Source organism: Chanos chanos, chromosome 4, assembly GCF_902362185.1.
Source record: "Chanos chanos chromosome 4, fChaCha1.1, whole genome shotgun sequence".
In the NCBI taxonomy this organism is placed as follows: domain Eukaryota; kingdom Metazoa; phylum Chordata; class Actinopteri; order Gonorynchiformes; family Chanidae; genus Chanos; species Chanos chanos.
Genome location: NC_044498.1, coordinates 11,095,704 through 11,112,564, shown reverse-complemented (window position 1 = coordinate 11,112,564; position 16,861 = coordinate 11,095,704).

Sequence of the window (16,861 nt, the reverse complement as noted above, 5' to 3'; positions counted from 1 at the left end):
ATAAGTACTGATCATAGTTTCCACTCACTTGAAGCCACGATTTACTTTTGAATATTTCAAATGCATAATGTCAAAGATACAAATTGTCACTTTGCCTTTCTTTGAATTTTTTTAAAGAAAAAATTAGACAGACTATTTTGTGAATGAATCTATTTGAAGCATAAACTTAAAAAAAGAATGTAGTTTCAAATGGTCTTGAACTGACAACAGATGAACCAAGACAAATCAAAACTTCAGTTATTGCGTTGCATTTCTCCTGTAGTCTGCCGTCGGTAGTCTGTCTTTGTGGTAAATTCACTTATTTTTAGAAACATTCCCCTCACAGAAGCACACACAGGCTCTTACTCACACTTCCTCATAGAGCCGGAATACTGAAGCAGATAAGATGTCAAGGCTCTGTTCAAGCAGCTGCTAAAACATTTACCACCTTCATTGCCTCATGCGTCAACACAAAGTGTCCTACAGTTCACTAAGAAGTCAAACTCTTTGCCCAAAAGTAGGAAAGAACTGAATAAGCGAAAGACTGCGGTACAAAGGCTATGACCATTATCATAGTTCTTTAAAACACTAGGCAATAGGGTACAATGATTCATTAAAAAAAAAAAAAAAATCTGGTGACGTGTTGATGTCATTATGGTCTGCGGAGCTACAAAATGACCACTAGCTGACGCCCCAGCAAGGTGAACAAAGACAGGAAGATCAAATAATGCATTCATCACATTCCCGAGGGCCGGGGGCCAAGTACATGTCAAATCCATAATAAGGCAAGTATCCTCAGCACAGCTTGTTTCCCCACACGCACGTCACACTCTGTTGGAAATCTACGCAGAGGATGTATTGATCTTCCTGCGGCTTCCTTTCTCACAAGCTCCAAACAGGCCCATCACATCACAGGCGGCCGCTCACAACATCCCTCCCCCACCCCTCTCTCAACTCCATTAAACACAATCATAAACTATTAGCCTGCCAAAACAGTCAGAGCCTTTGTTTTTGTGTTTGGGTTATTTCCACCTCCCCCCCCCCCCCCACCCCCCACTCCTCCCAACCCTGACAGTGCTGCTGCACCATTCAGGAGAGGACTGTAGTTTGTCTTGCTTGGAAAACAATAAAATATAATGTAACCCAGCAGGATATGGTTAAAGAGGTGGCAGGTTATGAAGTTATCCATCTGAAATAATCTATTTAAAATAATGTTGTTGTTTTTTTGTTTGTTTTTTTAAATTTCCAAACGAGCGATGAACTTCTTTTGTTCTTATCTTAAACAATCAAATCTTGAGTGAGGGGAGAGGAATACACTGAGAGTTCTCTCTTAATGTTCTTTTCCAGACTGTGGGGAGGATACGTAGATAAAGGAGTAAGTCTGTGAAATGGTAAAAATAAAAAATTCATCACAGCAAAATGAAGTCAAACAAGGGAACGCTTTGGATTCTTTTCCTCTGATTAATGTGTGTGTGATGCAATGCGTATAATGAACCATCTTAACTGAGACGGCATAATTATACGGAGAGATACTTTCATTATGCCTCAAAATAACAAAACGTGTGAGAAAAAATAAACTTACCAAAGGAATGCTGTAAATAACAAGTACCAACAAAAATAAATGCAGGCTTCTCCAAACTCCAGTCCTCCTCTGACCTATATTCACCCTGTAGACTGGACTTTTAGATGTACATTGTCATGGCAACAGAAATGCCTAACATATAAGCAGACATGCATGTGGCCAAAGCTACTGTATAGTTGACTTTTCCATTTTAGTACAGATCCAACAGACAACTGGCAACCGGCCAGCGCTCTGTTTCTTTTTTAGATAGGACGAACGTTTTCTGCTCGGAGGCTTACTGTTGCAAAAGGAATGCTTAATATGAGAGCAGATTGCCCCAAAAGTTAGCGCCAAGCTTCATGTAAGCACTCACAATCTTGCAATACTGCAGTTATTAATGGCATTCTTATCATGAAATGTCATGTTCCCCTGTGGGCTCTTGCTGAGAAGTTCGTAAGTCAATGAGAAAAGCTGACTCTTAGTGGACAAGCAGTCCAACTGCAGCCTATGTAAGGACTGGTAATTTTCTGCTTAATACTCACAGCAGTTATGGGGTGATGATGTGAATGTGGGATATGGGATATGTGACTTGGGTGAAATCAGCCATTTTGCATATCATCAACATTTTGCACCAACTCCCACACAACAGTTGTTAAATCAGTGAGAATTTTGATGGCCAAGGAAAAGAAAGCTAGTTTTCTGGCTAGGTTGTTGGAATATGAGAAAATCAGTACAGAAACTGAAGTGTTTGCTTTTAGGACTGGGTGCAAAAATGTGGGGCAGCTAGCTTGACGTTAGCATCTATCACCAGAAAAGCAATACAGGAGAGAGGTATTTCGACATTATGACTACTCCAGTTTTATCTTGAAACAAGAAGGAGCAGGAAATTCATAGAGTAAAGAAAACCTGAAACATACAGTGGTGACTTCCTCGTTTTGGTCCCAGCCCACCTGACCAGTACCATTGATGCATTTAGCATTTGACCGTTTTAACAGCAGCTGGTTCAGCTGCTCTGACTCAACCATCCTGGCTGATTCCCTGACCTCTTGGGGAATGGAAAAACCGATCTGATTGGCTCCTGATGAGGGTCACTGCGACGGAATGCGCATGTGTGTGGCCTCTGCTCTCCAACAAGCTCCCCCCACCCTCGACTTAATTACCATAGCTTGAGTGTGGATAGATACGGAGTGATGAGTTTGGTGTGGAGGGATGGTGAGGAGGGGTCAGACCTTGGCTAATGAAGCAAAGGCACTGAGTTATTCACAGGCTTAATGAGCTGTAATAAAAGCCAGTGTTTGGCAGAAGGTCCCCCTGTGCTCACTGCATCTGCATGTGCCGGCCCAGCGGGAGCCCGGCCAGTGTCTGGTTTCCACCCCCTCGGCCAGGCACTTGTGTTTCACCACTGTTAAGGCCTGTGAATAGGGAGTATCGCATGCTGCTTTGTGGAAATTCCTCTGTTATGCACAGGTTGTGGTATTATATGATTACTTAATTCATTTAGCTCAGTAAATCAGACCACAACATTATCCTGGGAGTGAGAAAGGGGTGGTGTTTGAATTTACTGCAAGACTAAGCAACCACATCTAGGCTACACTGGGACCTGTGAAGGATTCAGTTTCACCAGTCAGGGGAACAAACCATTAGCAGGGCCTGTATAAGACCTAATGGAGGAATCAAGAGCTTTTGCTCAGTTAGTAAATTCCCTTCAAGTCCTGGCACTTTAGATGATCTCAGAGTGTGATTAATAGCACTTGACAATTTCATGGAGAAACATGTAGCCTGGTACCCTACAGTTAGTCTCGTAAGTAAGTCACATTAACACCGTCTAGTAGCGATGCCACACAAGTAAGTCAGCTTGATTTAGTGTTGATCCCTGGCCACTTTCATGCTGTATTGGTTATGTCAATAGAGAATAAGTGTAAAATCTTTCTTTGTAAAACACGCCAAAGAGTTGAACTATTCTTTATTCATTGAATTGAAGCAATGCCCATGAAATAAAAAAAAACTAAAACGATTCATCTATGGGATAAGGAAGTGAAATTTTATAATAAATGCCTGTGTTTCAGAGCAGAATGGAAAATAAAAGAAATGTACACTTGTTATAATTGAAATCGTTGCATACACAATAGTTCATGAACAATTTAAACAACAGATAATGTTATGAGAGATATGTGCATTTAATTTTGAAGGCTTGTTAATATCTTGATGATGCTTTTGACTCACATATTTTACTCTGTTAAGCATTTCAGGAACAGACAAGACCTTTAGTCATAACGCAAATAACTGGCTGATTTAACAGCTCATCTGACACAAATTATTTTTATTAATCTATACAGACAAAGCTTTATTTTTTCAACCTTTGAAAATAGCAGAACACAATAAAATAATAAAGGTTTCCACAGGAAAATAGGGAAGTGTGCAATCTATTAACTGCTGCAGCATGATAACATTTTGTGAAAAGGGAACTAATAACTTCAAACTTTTAACATTAAAGTTCCAGTTGAGCCTGTTCCTCTGGTCAAAGTATACATTCAGTTCTCTGGGGTTTACGTATATTTTCCACAGGAGTGATATTTTTGATTCAAGAAAAACATGTCAGTGTGCAATACTTGTAAGGAGTGATAGATTTATTTACACTGTGTGTATAAAAAAATCATAAGTTATTTTTTGTGCTCAAATTCACATTCTTTAATCTTTTTTGCATGGTCAGTCATAGTCACTGCATTGGCACTTCAATTAAATATTTTCTGCTCTGCAGTTACAAAGACTCCCATGAGCTACTGTGAGTGAATCAAAACAGCTGGCGTGGAATGGAAAAATGTGGAAACTGAATCAACACTCGTAAGGACAAAGAAAGGGGTGTGGGGATGTTAAAACCATCACATAGATTTGATATGCTCCGCTAAATTGGACAGAATTATTAATTTGAGATGTGGGTCTGCTAAATCTATCAGTCTGTTATTCTAAGAGGAATTGAAAGAACACTGACACCCCACCGTTGAGGAGTAAAGGCCTACCAGTTTTACTGGCTGAATGTGGGTTTATCATCCATTTTAAGAAGAGGGAAGTGTTACTGCTCGCTCTGTGGGCGTCCACGCTGCAGCAAATAATACAAGGCTACCACATGGACAGCCACATTATAGAAAGGTAAGGTGAGATCAGACCAGGGACAAATGATATTTTTGTGTATTTTTAGTGTTTAAATCCATGCAGAGAATTTTCTTTGCTCCATATCTTCATTAATTATTCAAAATTATTACAGACTTAACACGGACACAAAATGTGATATTTTCTGTTTCCTCTGACAATTTCTCCTCTTTCAAAAATTAAACTACACATTGTAAACCATCATTACATTAAATTAAGATTCCATACTACTACTACTACTACTACTCATAACAACAATAATAATAATGTTAAATTCCACAAACCCATAATATGCAGTCCGAAAATGTTAGCATTCTGAAGAGCTCAAAAAAAAAAAGATGAAAACAAACCAAATACTATACATAAGGCTTAGCTAGGTCTCAGCATATGAAAGCCTGAAAATAAATGAAAAAAACCCCATACAAATCAGTTCTAAAAATGTATTCTTCACTTTTTCATCAAGTCTTGTTTATATTCCAGCATAGTTGTCAGCACCCCCCGACTTCCCTTCTTCTGTGTACTGCCTTTCATAGCCACATGAGGGCCCATTTCATCCTGTTTTTCATTTTCAACAGCAATCATGAAAGTTTCCTGAACTATGGCACTCACAGCACAACAGGCTGTAAAATGGGGTAGTGGGGTAATGGGACAAGATGGTAAGAACATTACAAAAAAGTACATTAATTTGTCAAACTCACTTAACTGAGTAGAGAACCATCAAGCCAGTTATTTAACTGTGGGACACATTTCCGTGTTATAGACGCCAGATCTACAACACCTATAAACAGGCTGATCAGAAATTCTGCTTTATGTAAAATCTAAAACTGACAATAACATTTCTGATATGACAGTGTTTTGTTACACTGCCTCTCCAATCTTTATACTATACAAAGCAAGAGCTGAACAAAAACCTTTTAAACAAATGAAGTTCATGTAGGTTGCTCCGACCATAAGACAAAAAGCAGTGCGAAACAGTACAATAAAGTCTTCTGATTTTTTTTCTTTTGGTGAAAATGTGCTATGCAGTCTCATAAAGCTGTCCAATAACCATGTTCTTATTCATGATTCTGTCCTTGGACATCAGAGAGCCTGCACATCCCACACAACAGCTTGATAAGTGATGAGTCTGCTCTCAACCAAAACACGCTCATTTTTCTGTCAACATGGTATGTTAACTGTTAGTCAAGCTAGTCCAGACACAAGGAGACATTTTACACACTGTCTCAGAAACATTCAAATGGACAAGCCAGTTGTAGCTCATACAGACAGAGCTTCCGCGCTAATGTTTACCAAGGTCTCTGAGAAGCTCTTCTATAATAGGTAATGGCAAATCTCAGCCTGTTTAAAACTGGAATGAATTTTTATTTTGCTCATTGTATTGACTGCCCTTGTTCCGTCTGTGGTGGATGCCAGGAGTGGAGAAGATACAGATAGAGAGAGAGAGAGAGAGAGAGAGAGAGAGAGAGAGAGAGAGAGAGAGAGAAAGAGAGAGCGAGAGAGAGAGCGAGAGAGAGAGAGAGAGAGAGAGAGAGAGAGAAAGAGAGAGCGAGAGAGAGAGAGAGAGAGAGAGAGAGAGAGAGAGAGAGATTTGACAAAGCAGGGCAGCTGTGACTGAGGAACACACATTAATCAGAGTGAAAGCTGTTGTTACTGAGTACATAATTATGGAGGGAGTGAAACCAGCGTAGGAGAAGATAATGACTGTAAGCAATCCTCACGCAAATTACTCCAAATGCAAACTGACGTGGACAGAATCTTAATGTGAAAGTTTTTTAATGGGACTGTATGGTGATTTGTAGAGATAATCAGTCCATACTGCCAAGTTTTGACAGACAAATCACTGGCACAGTTCAAGTTCAAGGTTATCCTAGAGCTATTTATAACTAACTAACTAGCCAAATAGATAGATACAAAAACTAGAGATATAACTCTAGTGTAACTGAATAGTATTGATGTCAAATGTCTCAGAGGTAATGTGTGTATGTATGAGTATGTGTGTGTAAGCCTTTATATGTAATATCATAACTCGGTAGTGTTGCAGCGTAGTAATGCCAATAGATGGCGCTCTAATAAAAAGTGGTTGCAGAAATGCCAGGCAGAAAAGTAGAACAGGTCTGGTGGCACATTCATGAGTTTGTATGTGTGGCTTGCCTGAGTGGTATGCTTGAAGTAAAGCTATACCGTTTTGACTGAAGTGGCTGCCTAGGTATTGGCATCACAAAACATGGCGTCAGAAGTCTGGACCAACAATAGACGCCTGCACTGACTGAACAAGCAAACGGTGAGTGAAGTTTGACAGGCTTATCTGTCTTCAACCAGCTAATTGCACTCGACCGCAAACCAGCCAGCAGTCAGCTCAAGGATGGCATATCACATTCCTGTCCCGAGCCCATGGACATGAAGGGCGATGCATACAACAACTGGATGTTCTTTCATGCACAATGGGAAAACTATGAAATTGCCACCAGGTTAAACAAAAAGGATAAGAGGATTCGTCTAACCACACTGCTATCGGTGATGGGAAAGGAATGCCACCAACGCCTAAGTCACCAACATATGCCAACAGTAGATCAGGAGGACCCTACAAAAATTCTGGATGAATGGCGACAGCATTTTGAACCGACCAGGAATGTGATTTATGAAAGCTTATGAAAGCTATGGTTTGTGTGTTAATGACTGCAAACAAAGCCAGTGTGAGAAAGCAGAACAGTATGTGGCCAAATTACGAAAGCTAGCGGACACATGTGATTTTGACGAATTGAGAGAAGATTTAATCCGTGATAGATTAGTTACAGGCACGAAGGATTCAGGCGCACAAGCACGCATGTTACGGGAACCAAAAATCACACTGACTGAAGCTGTTGACATGTGTCGCACAAGCAAACAAGCACAAATGCAAATCAAGAAAATAAGCGGAGGAGAGCAATAAACAGTCAGTTACACTTCATGGGACAATTACACTGACCGTAGCCAGTGGGGGTGTAATCAGGCAAATGCTGCACAGTGTACAAGAAGGAAGCCACTCAACAATATGAGCTGTCACTACTGTGGAACAAGCCCAATGCCCAGCATGTGATGTCACATGAAAGGCCTGCGGAAAATGCAGCCATTTTGCCCGAGTTTGCAAAAATGATGGCACAAACCACAGCTGAATCTGGTTTAGGAGAACAACCAATAAGAAGTTGAACATGATGCAATGCTGTGCCTTTCTCATGCGAACTGAACGCAAGCTAACAAAAACAAATGGTTAATAAACCTGAAGCTTGCCCCACATAGTGACGACCTGCTTAACTATGACCTGCAAAAACATCCTAAAATGCCAGCTAAATGCAGGTTCCACTGTCAATGTAATTGGATTGCGTGATCTTCAACACCTGATACAAGATGGCAACCCACCTTTGCTACCCAACAAAGCCACAATGAAGTTGTATGATGGCACACTGATAAAGCCAAAATAGGGAATGTGATCTCAAAGCTGAACATGATTGTAGCACACACATCCTGAGATTTGAAGTGATAGAGACATCACAAACTCCTTTGCTCTGAGCCGAAACCTGTCAGAGACTCAACCTACTCCAAATAACCAGCAACCAGGTGATAAACAGTGTTGAAACAGGATGAACTCGCAACATGGACACACTAGGTACAACAGAAGAACTCATATCCAACTATGAAGAGTGTTTGATGGCCTCAGCTTCCTCCCAGGAGAGCTCCCCCTGGAGGTTGATCTCTCTGTCCAGGCTGTACATCAGCTGCCCAGGCAGTACAGCAGCTGCCCAGGCAGATCCCTATTCTCATTAAAGCAAAAGTAACAAAAGCAATACAAGATTGGGAACGGGGAGGGGGGTCAAAAAAGTCACAGAATCAACACTATGGATCAGCAACATGGTGGTCCTGGAAAAGAATGACAAGCTGTGCATCTGCATTGACCCCAGTCCATTGAACAAGGCTCTACTCAGATCACACTACCAGATGTCAACAAAAGAGGAGATCTTACCTGAAATAGCAAATGCAAAGATATTCTCAGTTCTAGACTCCAAAAATGGCTACTGGCAAATAAAGTTGGACAAAGAAAGCAGCTACCTCACCACGTTCTGGACACCTCAAGGTCGATACTGATGGCTCAGAATGCCATTTGGGATCAAGCCAGCAGCTGTAGAATAACAGAGATAGCATGAAGTGTTACAAGGCCCCAGAGGTGTAACCGTAATTGCGGATGACATTCTTGTCTTTGGGTGTGGTGATACCACAGAAGAGGCAATGGTTAATAACAACAAAAACATATCAGCCCTCCTACCAATGGCTAAGGCAGTCAATCTAAAGCTAAATCAATCTAAATCTAAACAAAAAGAAACTGAAGCTTCCCAGCGTGTCATACATGGGGCACCTACTCACAACAGAGGGCTTACGCCCTGACCCAGACGAAACAGCCACCATCTAGAAGATGCAAACACCATACAATGTGAAGTCTCTCCAGTGGCTGCTTGGGTTTGTTAACTATCTTTCCAAAATCTTGCATCACCTCTCAGATGTATGTGAGCCACTCAGGCACCTGACTGACAAAGACGTTGCATGGACTTGACTTCCACAGCATGATGCAGCCCCGAATAATATCTAAGATCTAGTCACACGCCACCCTGTCCTCAAGTATTACGATCTAAATGAAGAAGTCACTCTTCAGTGTGACGCCAGTGAGACAGGCCTCAGAGCAGCCCTCCTGCAGAATGGACAGCCTGTCGCTTGTCACAGAACATTGACCCCAACAGAGCAGAGGTATGCAGAGATGGAAAAAGAACGCCTTGCTGTTGTTTTTGTGTGTGAAAAATTTGACCAGTATTTGCATAAAAGAGACCACATAACCATTCACAGTGATCACAAGCCCCTTGAAACAATTTTCAAAAAACAACTGCTCATCGCCCCCAAGAGACTACAACGAATGTTGCCCAGATTGAAATGATACCAGCTACACCTGCTGTACAGACCAGGCAAATAACTACATTTAACTGACTTCCTGTCCAGAATACCTTGAGCAAAGACGACACACTCACAGATGCAGGCACCATCCTCTGGGAATGTACCAATCTGACTTTTTCAGTCCCAATACTGATACCAATACCTGAGTTTCGGGGTTCGACCAATGCAGAATACCGATCCAATACCAGTGTTTAATTAATAAGCTGTATGCCTCACTGCATGGAAGAGACTGGGATTATTCTTTTATGTGTATGGCAACATCACGCTTAACTTAAACATTGCTTTCTTAACTTTGTAAAACAAAATGTAACAAGTAAGTACACATATAAAGTTACTTAATTGTTATTTATTATTAAAATAATAAATAATTGTGCACCAGCAACTGAATTCGAGAACCTTTTTTGTTATTTTTGTCGCTTTCATGCTGTCACCTGGAAGTTTCTCACATCTTTGCAATGCACCTGACAAAGTTAACTGCCTCTTCAAATCATCCCCTTTTTTGGTTTGGCTGAACTCGTCATGTTCTTTGGCATTATGCCTCTGGAGGTGCCCTGTCCACATGTGGGGTAAATTTGAAAATGCATAATTATTTCTCCGTTTAGCCCTTCCGTCCTCCCTAAAACAGCCTTTTCTTCCACCGAAAAACGATACTTTTCGAAAACCTCTCTGGTGCATACATTTGAAAATGTCGGGTTTACATTGTACCGTGGACAGAGAAAACAGATAGATTCAGAAACGATGAGGTATGGTTGCCATAACACTAGCGAAAGCTTGTGCTCAAGACACAAAAACAAACATGACGGGCAAAATGCAGTCAATGAATGCTGCTCTGTCTATCAAATTTGCTAATCTATCTTCAGTTACAGATGATCATACTGTATAATGCACATGCACTGCTCCAACGAAGAAGATGAGCTTTATATTTGCTGTGCTTATGAGATGGAAAACAACCACAACAGCGGTTCAAACCTTACATGGAGCGGCAATTTTGGATGCGACCTGGCCGAACAAGTAGTTGGTGGGACAACTTCGTAATGGCGTAACAACAAACACTAAGGCGTATCAGCATTTTGGTGTGGATGTAGAACATTTGGAAAATGGTACAAAAATGATAGCGTGTACGGAGAATAGAATTGAATTGAATATATTGGTTCTGTAGATCGTAGATTGTCACCAATACTCTATCCAGCTATTTGAGTCAGTATCGGACTGATATCCGATATCAGTATCGGATCGGTTGATCCCTTCCAGCCTCAGTGTATGCCTTGGGTCTGACCTCAGAAGACCTAGAACATATAAACCATAGCATCAGCATCAGCATCACTACAAAGACACTGGAGCTAATTAAGACACATTCGGCCCAAGACCCAGTGGCTCAGGCATTACGAGTCCATATCAGCAGAGGCTAGCTCGACCATAGAGAAGCTGTCAGTCCTTCCCTCCATTCATTCTGGACATACAAGGAGGAACTTACAATAGACAATGGCCTAATCTTCAAAGGCCGGTGGGTCTTTCTTTGAAGCCCTCTCTCTAAACAAGATTCATATTGGGATCTCTGGCATCGAAGCTACCCACAGGTAGGCTCGTGAAGCAGTTTTCTGGCCAGGTATTCCAGATGACATTAAAAGCCTCATCAACAGCTGTGCCACCTGCAACTCCTCCCAGGTGAGACCACAGAAAGAGACACTCACTCCATACAATATACCTGATATTCCATGGTCCAAAGTGGGAGCTGACTTTTTCACTGTCAACAACTCCACCTATCTTCTATTGGTGGACTATTACTCAGACTACTAGGAGATTGATGAGCTGACAGACTACACCCCATCATCCACTCTCACTGACTGTTGCAGAAGACAATTCAGCAGATACAGCATTCCCCACGCTGTCTTCTTGGACAATGGTCCACCATTCAGTGGTATGGACTTTCAACTATTTGCCGAAGAATGGGTCTCCAGGCATATGACATTATCACCATATCATAACCAAAGCAATAGCAAAGCAGAGTCAGCAGTAAAAATAGCCAAAATGTTACTCAATAAATGTGCCGTGGATGGAGAATACCCATGGAGAAACACTACGACAGAAGGTCTTGACAGCTCACTGATCCAAAGGCTAATGTCAAGGTGCACACGTACACTCCTGCCCATGAGGACTGTCCTTCTAAAGCCAACAGTGGTGAGAGATGTCATTACAAAAAAAAAAAAGCTAAGGGAGCGGCAATTAAACACCACTATGATATTCATGTTCGTGACTTGCCAGTTATCAAGGACAAACAGTAAGGGTTCTTCTCCACCCCAACAGTCCAGCTAGCATATGGATACTTGGCATTTGCATTGACCGACTCAGTGACCGCTCATATGTAGTGATGGTGAAAGGCAAGAAATACCGCCGGAACAGGGGAGACTTTCATCCAGTGCAGGAACATCTCAGGATAACCCCTAATGAAAGCCAGCCCACCTTGGATGATGACAGCTAGGACACTGGAGATGTCTCAGATGTCCCTGCAGGCACCACACAATTCACAGCTGGGGATGCAGCCATTCCACCTACCAACCCACCCCTACAACACACCAGAACCAGGTCAAACATTCAGCACCCAGCAAGATATTCTTACCTGAAACTGTATACAGCTGTATTCTTAACTGAAATTGTACACATTCTCAGTGTTACTAATTTTGAGTAAATCAATTTTTGTCCATTTAAGGTTTAAGTTAAGCAAGCAGAGAGTTGTTGTGTTGATCTCTCACTCTGTCAATAGTTATAACTTACTTCTACGGTAAGAATCCAGTCACATCGGTCAGAGGGCCAGGCTTCAGTTTTAAGTAAAAGGAGATGTTGCCATCTAGTAATGCCAATAGATGACGCTCTAACAAAAAGTGGTTGCAGAAATGCCAGGCGGAAAAGTAGGAAAAAGTGTGGTGGCACATTCATGAGTTTGTATGTATGGCTTGCCTGAGTGGTACGCTTGAAATAAAGCTATATCATTTTGACTGAAGTGGCTACCTCTGTATTAGCATCAAAACAGTAAGAATTCCAAATTAGCTGTTAATATTAGCAGAAGCATTTATCTCCACCTGGTAAATATGAGTTAGGACAAATATCAAATATTAGAAGTAAGCTTAATCACAGCTATGGTATGATGACTGTGCTCTCCTGCGCTGCATTTGTAAATATTACTTCTAACTGACCAAAGAGGGTTGGAATTAAGTCAAATTAATTACTCACTAATCAGTCAATAAAAGAGGTAATTTCTACTACATCTCAAACCTGGACTCTGGTTTAGCTCCTCCCATATAAAGAGTAGAACATTTAAGTTTAATTTTCAAATATTCAAGTATTTCAAATGTTGGAAACAACATTTGTACTTTTTTGTTGTATACTCACTCACATTTAAAAAAGTATATCTGAAGTTTGTTTTTTAAATATGTTTTTCCTTTAGAACTTGTTCCTGTTTCAAAAGATTGCTGTAATTCTGCCTCCAAGACCAACAAACTGATGCTATGCCCCTTCATATTATGTGTTCAACAATCATTATGTTATCTCAATCACCTCCCTGAATAATCAAACAGTCACAAGTTATTTGTAGTGACAAGTGAGAATATACACTGCCCACACAAATTCCATGTAACTAAATGAAAGTCTGTGACTTACAATAGAAAGCCTTTAAACTGAATCATAGGTCAGTGATGTCATAGGACTTTTTCAGGGGGAAGAAATGTTTCATTTTGAGTCAGCATGAATGATAAAGCACTTAAGATGAACTACATGAATGGAAGACCTGCTTGTGATTTAGAATGCCACAGAGATCTTGTCTGAACTTGATTCACATAATTTTTATCATTAGAGGAGCATAAAACGTTGTTTGAATAGTCTATCATGCATGTTGATTAATTTGTTTGTATCAGGTTTGAAATGAATATTGCCTGAACTCCACAAGATGGCAGTAGTAAATCTCTTCATTTTAAGCTATAGAGACGTATTCTCTGCGGTCTGATATGGTGACACTGACTAGTCAATTCTTTTGGTTGAGCATGAAATTAAGCAGTGTGATACATGTGATGTAATTAAGGAAGATTTGACCCACCAGCGTGGAACGAAATAATACATGTCTTTAATCAGATCTTTTTTTTTTAAATTGATTGTTACAGCTTTCCAGCTACAACCAGCATATGCACACTTTCAGAATTTTGAAGAACTGAAATTTGTCTTTTTACATCAGTGTAGCGACTTTGTTCGCACAGCCCATATACAACCACACACTAATTCATGAGCATGTGATGTTTTTGAAGGAAAATCTCATAACAACAGCAGCAGCACGACAAAAACAACAAAAGCAGGAGCAGCATCATCATCATCACCATCATCATCATCATCATCATCATCATTCTTCTTATTGTTATTTTATTTATTTGTTTATTTATTTTGTTATTTACATAACTTATAAAATATTTTGACTCAGGAATGACATTCAGTTTTGGTGGGCTCAGGCATGTAATGAAGATTAAGTGCCACATTCAAAACGGCAGACTCTCTATAAATAGCCCGTTTATGGTGATTGTAACAAATGTCATGTTATTTTTGTGTTGTCCATATCGTTCAGAAGCTAAATACGTACCAGCACGGTCTTCTCATTACATCTAAAAGTAGAGAGATTTCTGACAGCTATGCAAGGGCATGTTATCAGTGTGGTGCCTATTCCAGTGGAAAAAATTTACCTCTTACTCACAGCCAAACAATTTACTTGTAACCTTTGCACATAGTACTAGTTCTATTCTTGTGATCAACCGCACTTTTTCAGTATAAGACACAGGTTGGGATATATGGTGAACATGTTAAAATCCAAGCAACACTGACAAATATTGAATACTGCAATATACTTTCAATTTAAACTTTCATATTTGTTTTGAGTATTATAAATCTATTATATGCGCAATGCTTTTGTAATACTGGAGCAAAAATTGTAGTGTTATGCAGTGAATATGTTGTGTGGATCTTGATGCAGATGCCTGCAATGCTCATTTCCGAAGCAGTTTTAAGATGTGGTATGACTTTGCCTTTGAAGGATTTCTTTTTCTTTCATGATTGTGTTTTCCGATCTGGATATTTTGGCCTGAGCAGGGTGGCTGCATGGTCCACTTGTTAAACTCTGCAGCTGTTGTTTTTGGAGGTGTCCACAGAAACAGTGGTAATTGATTGACTTATCCAGTTACACTACATATGATACCCACATGACAAGAAAAGAGCCTTGATACTTATGGACGTGAAATACAGCCGCTTGTTTGACCCATTTTGAGTGAAGGATGTCAGCATGAAAATTACCATGGAGCATGTGGTGTGCGAATTTTAATGATCATATTATTTTGTCATTTTGTTTTAATTACTCTCCTGTTATTACGTGAACTGAGTAGAGATTAGAAGGGTGCTTGATAACTGCACATAGCAAACAACTGATTGGCTGGTGGATTCACGGTGGATTTAACACTGTGCTCCTATTGGCTCCTCTCTGGTGAAAAGGCGGGCAATTTCAAGGGGATTTCCCAAAACTGATACATTACAAAATGTCAGAGGGCCGTTAGGAAGTATGGTTGAACATAAAATGATATGTGCATGAAGAAGGAGATGTATCACCTGACACCATCTGTCTGCTTGGCTTGAACTTGAATAGTTCAGACTGTGTTTAGTCCTGAGCATCAGTGCAACATTGTCAGTGTCAGTTGGTGTTGATCCAATCAGTAAAGGAGAGTCGTTATGCACTAAAAATAAGATTGAGGAAATTACAAACCACTGTGATACTCATCTGGACACAGGGCTGTCTTTTCTGTATGCACCAAAACAGTGGAATAAAAACCTAATCAAAAACTTGGGATTTTCCACCATTAGGTCTATTATAAAAGCATAAAACCACTGGCACGTTGGTAAAATCTATTGCTGGCAGAGAGTTAGGGAGGCAAAGAAAAATTCACAACTTCTAATCTACAAACAAAACCTGGTTACACCCAAAGTCTCCCAATATGCCAGCAGATGACACCTTTATGCCAATAGATTTTTGGAAGAAAACAGTCCTTGTTGAGGTAATTTGCAAAACAGAGCAACCCCATTAATTCAAAGCTGAGAGGTGTTATGGTCAGATAAGAGGAACATTGAGTTTTTTTGGCCAAGCACACCAGCACTTATGATGGAAGGTGGGCAGCTGTGTTAAAAAGAACTTTCTTTCCATGGCTAAACATGGAAGCAAATCTTCATTGAATCTTGCTGATTTGTATCCACTGATCCATGGGCTCATTGCGGTCAGTGGAATCATGAACAGAAAAGAAACTCTTGGAGCAAAAATTGGTTCCACCTGCCAAGAAGCTGAAAGTTGGACAATGATCCCAAGCATATCTCCAAATAAACTAAAATGATTGACTAACCCCAAAATTCCTGTTTTGCAAACAACAACAATCAAACTATTGAAATCAAAGAGATTTTTTTCAAAGAGAACATGATATATTATGAAAGAAACATGGAGTCTTATTTTCTGCGGTGGTGCTGAAGTTTGAAGAAATACTTCTATGCAAGAGGTAAGGATTTTAATTTCAGGGTATAGCGCAACAAATACAGAAAATTTTGAAAGTGCCTGTACACTTGAATACACTGCATATTTAGGGTTAGATAGCCCAGTGATCCCATCCCAGCTGGGCTGTCCTTAATTTTACTCATGTAGCTATAATGTGCATTCTTCTGTTGAGAGAATGGAAATGATAGATTACCTTGGATTATCCCATCCAACTCCATTACTGGTTCTATCAAACTCCCTTGTGTCAAACTTCTTGAAGATTCTGTTCCATAAATAAATCTGATAGATTCCATTCTGGCCATGTTTTATAATTCCAGACTCAGTCTGACTCATTCAAAAAAAAAGTGTAATTGCTTTTTGGGGAGGTGTTGCATGATGGGGAACACACAGGAGAGTGCAAAGGAATGGCCTTGAACAACCCATGGTGGAATAGAAAAGATCATTGCAAACACAAATAGACCATGGTTTACCTTTTTGATACTACACTGATTCAGACAGATTCAGTTTGTTTTAAGTCATAAATGAAATACCAGACTGGACATAAAAATACAGCAGATTTTAAGATGCCACAATGTTTGGATCTAGTATCGGATTTTGTCTGTTATGATCCAAATAAATTCAGTTTATAAGTCCAATTTGGT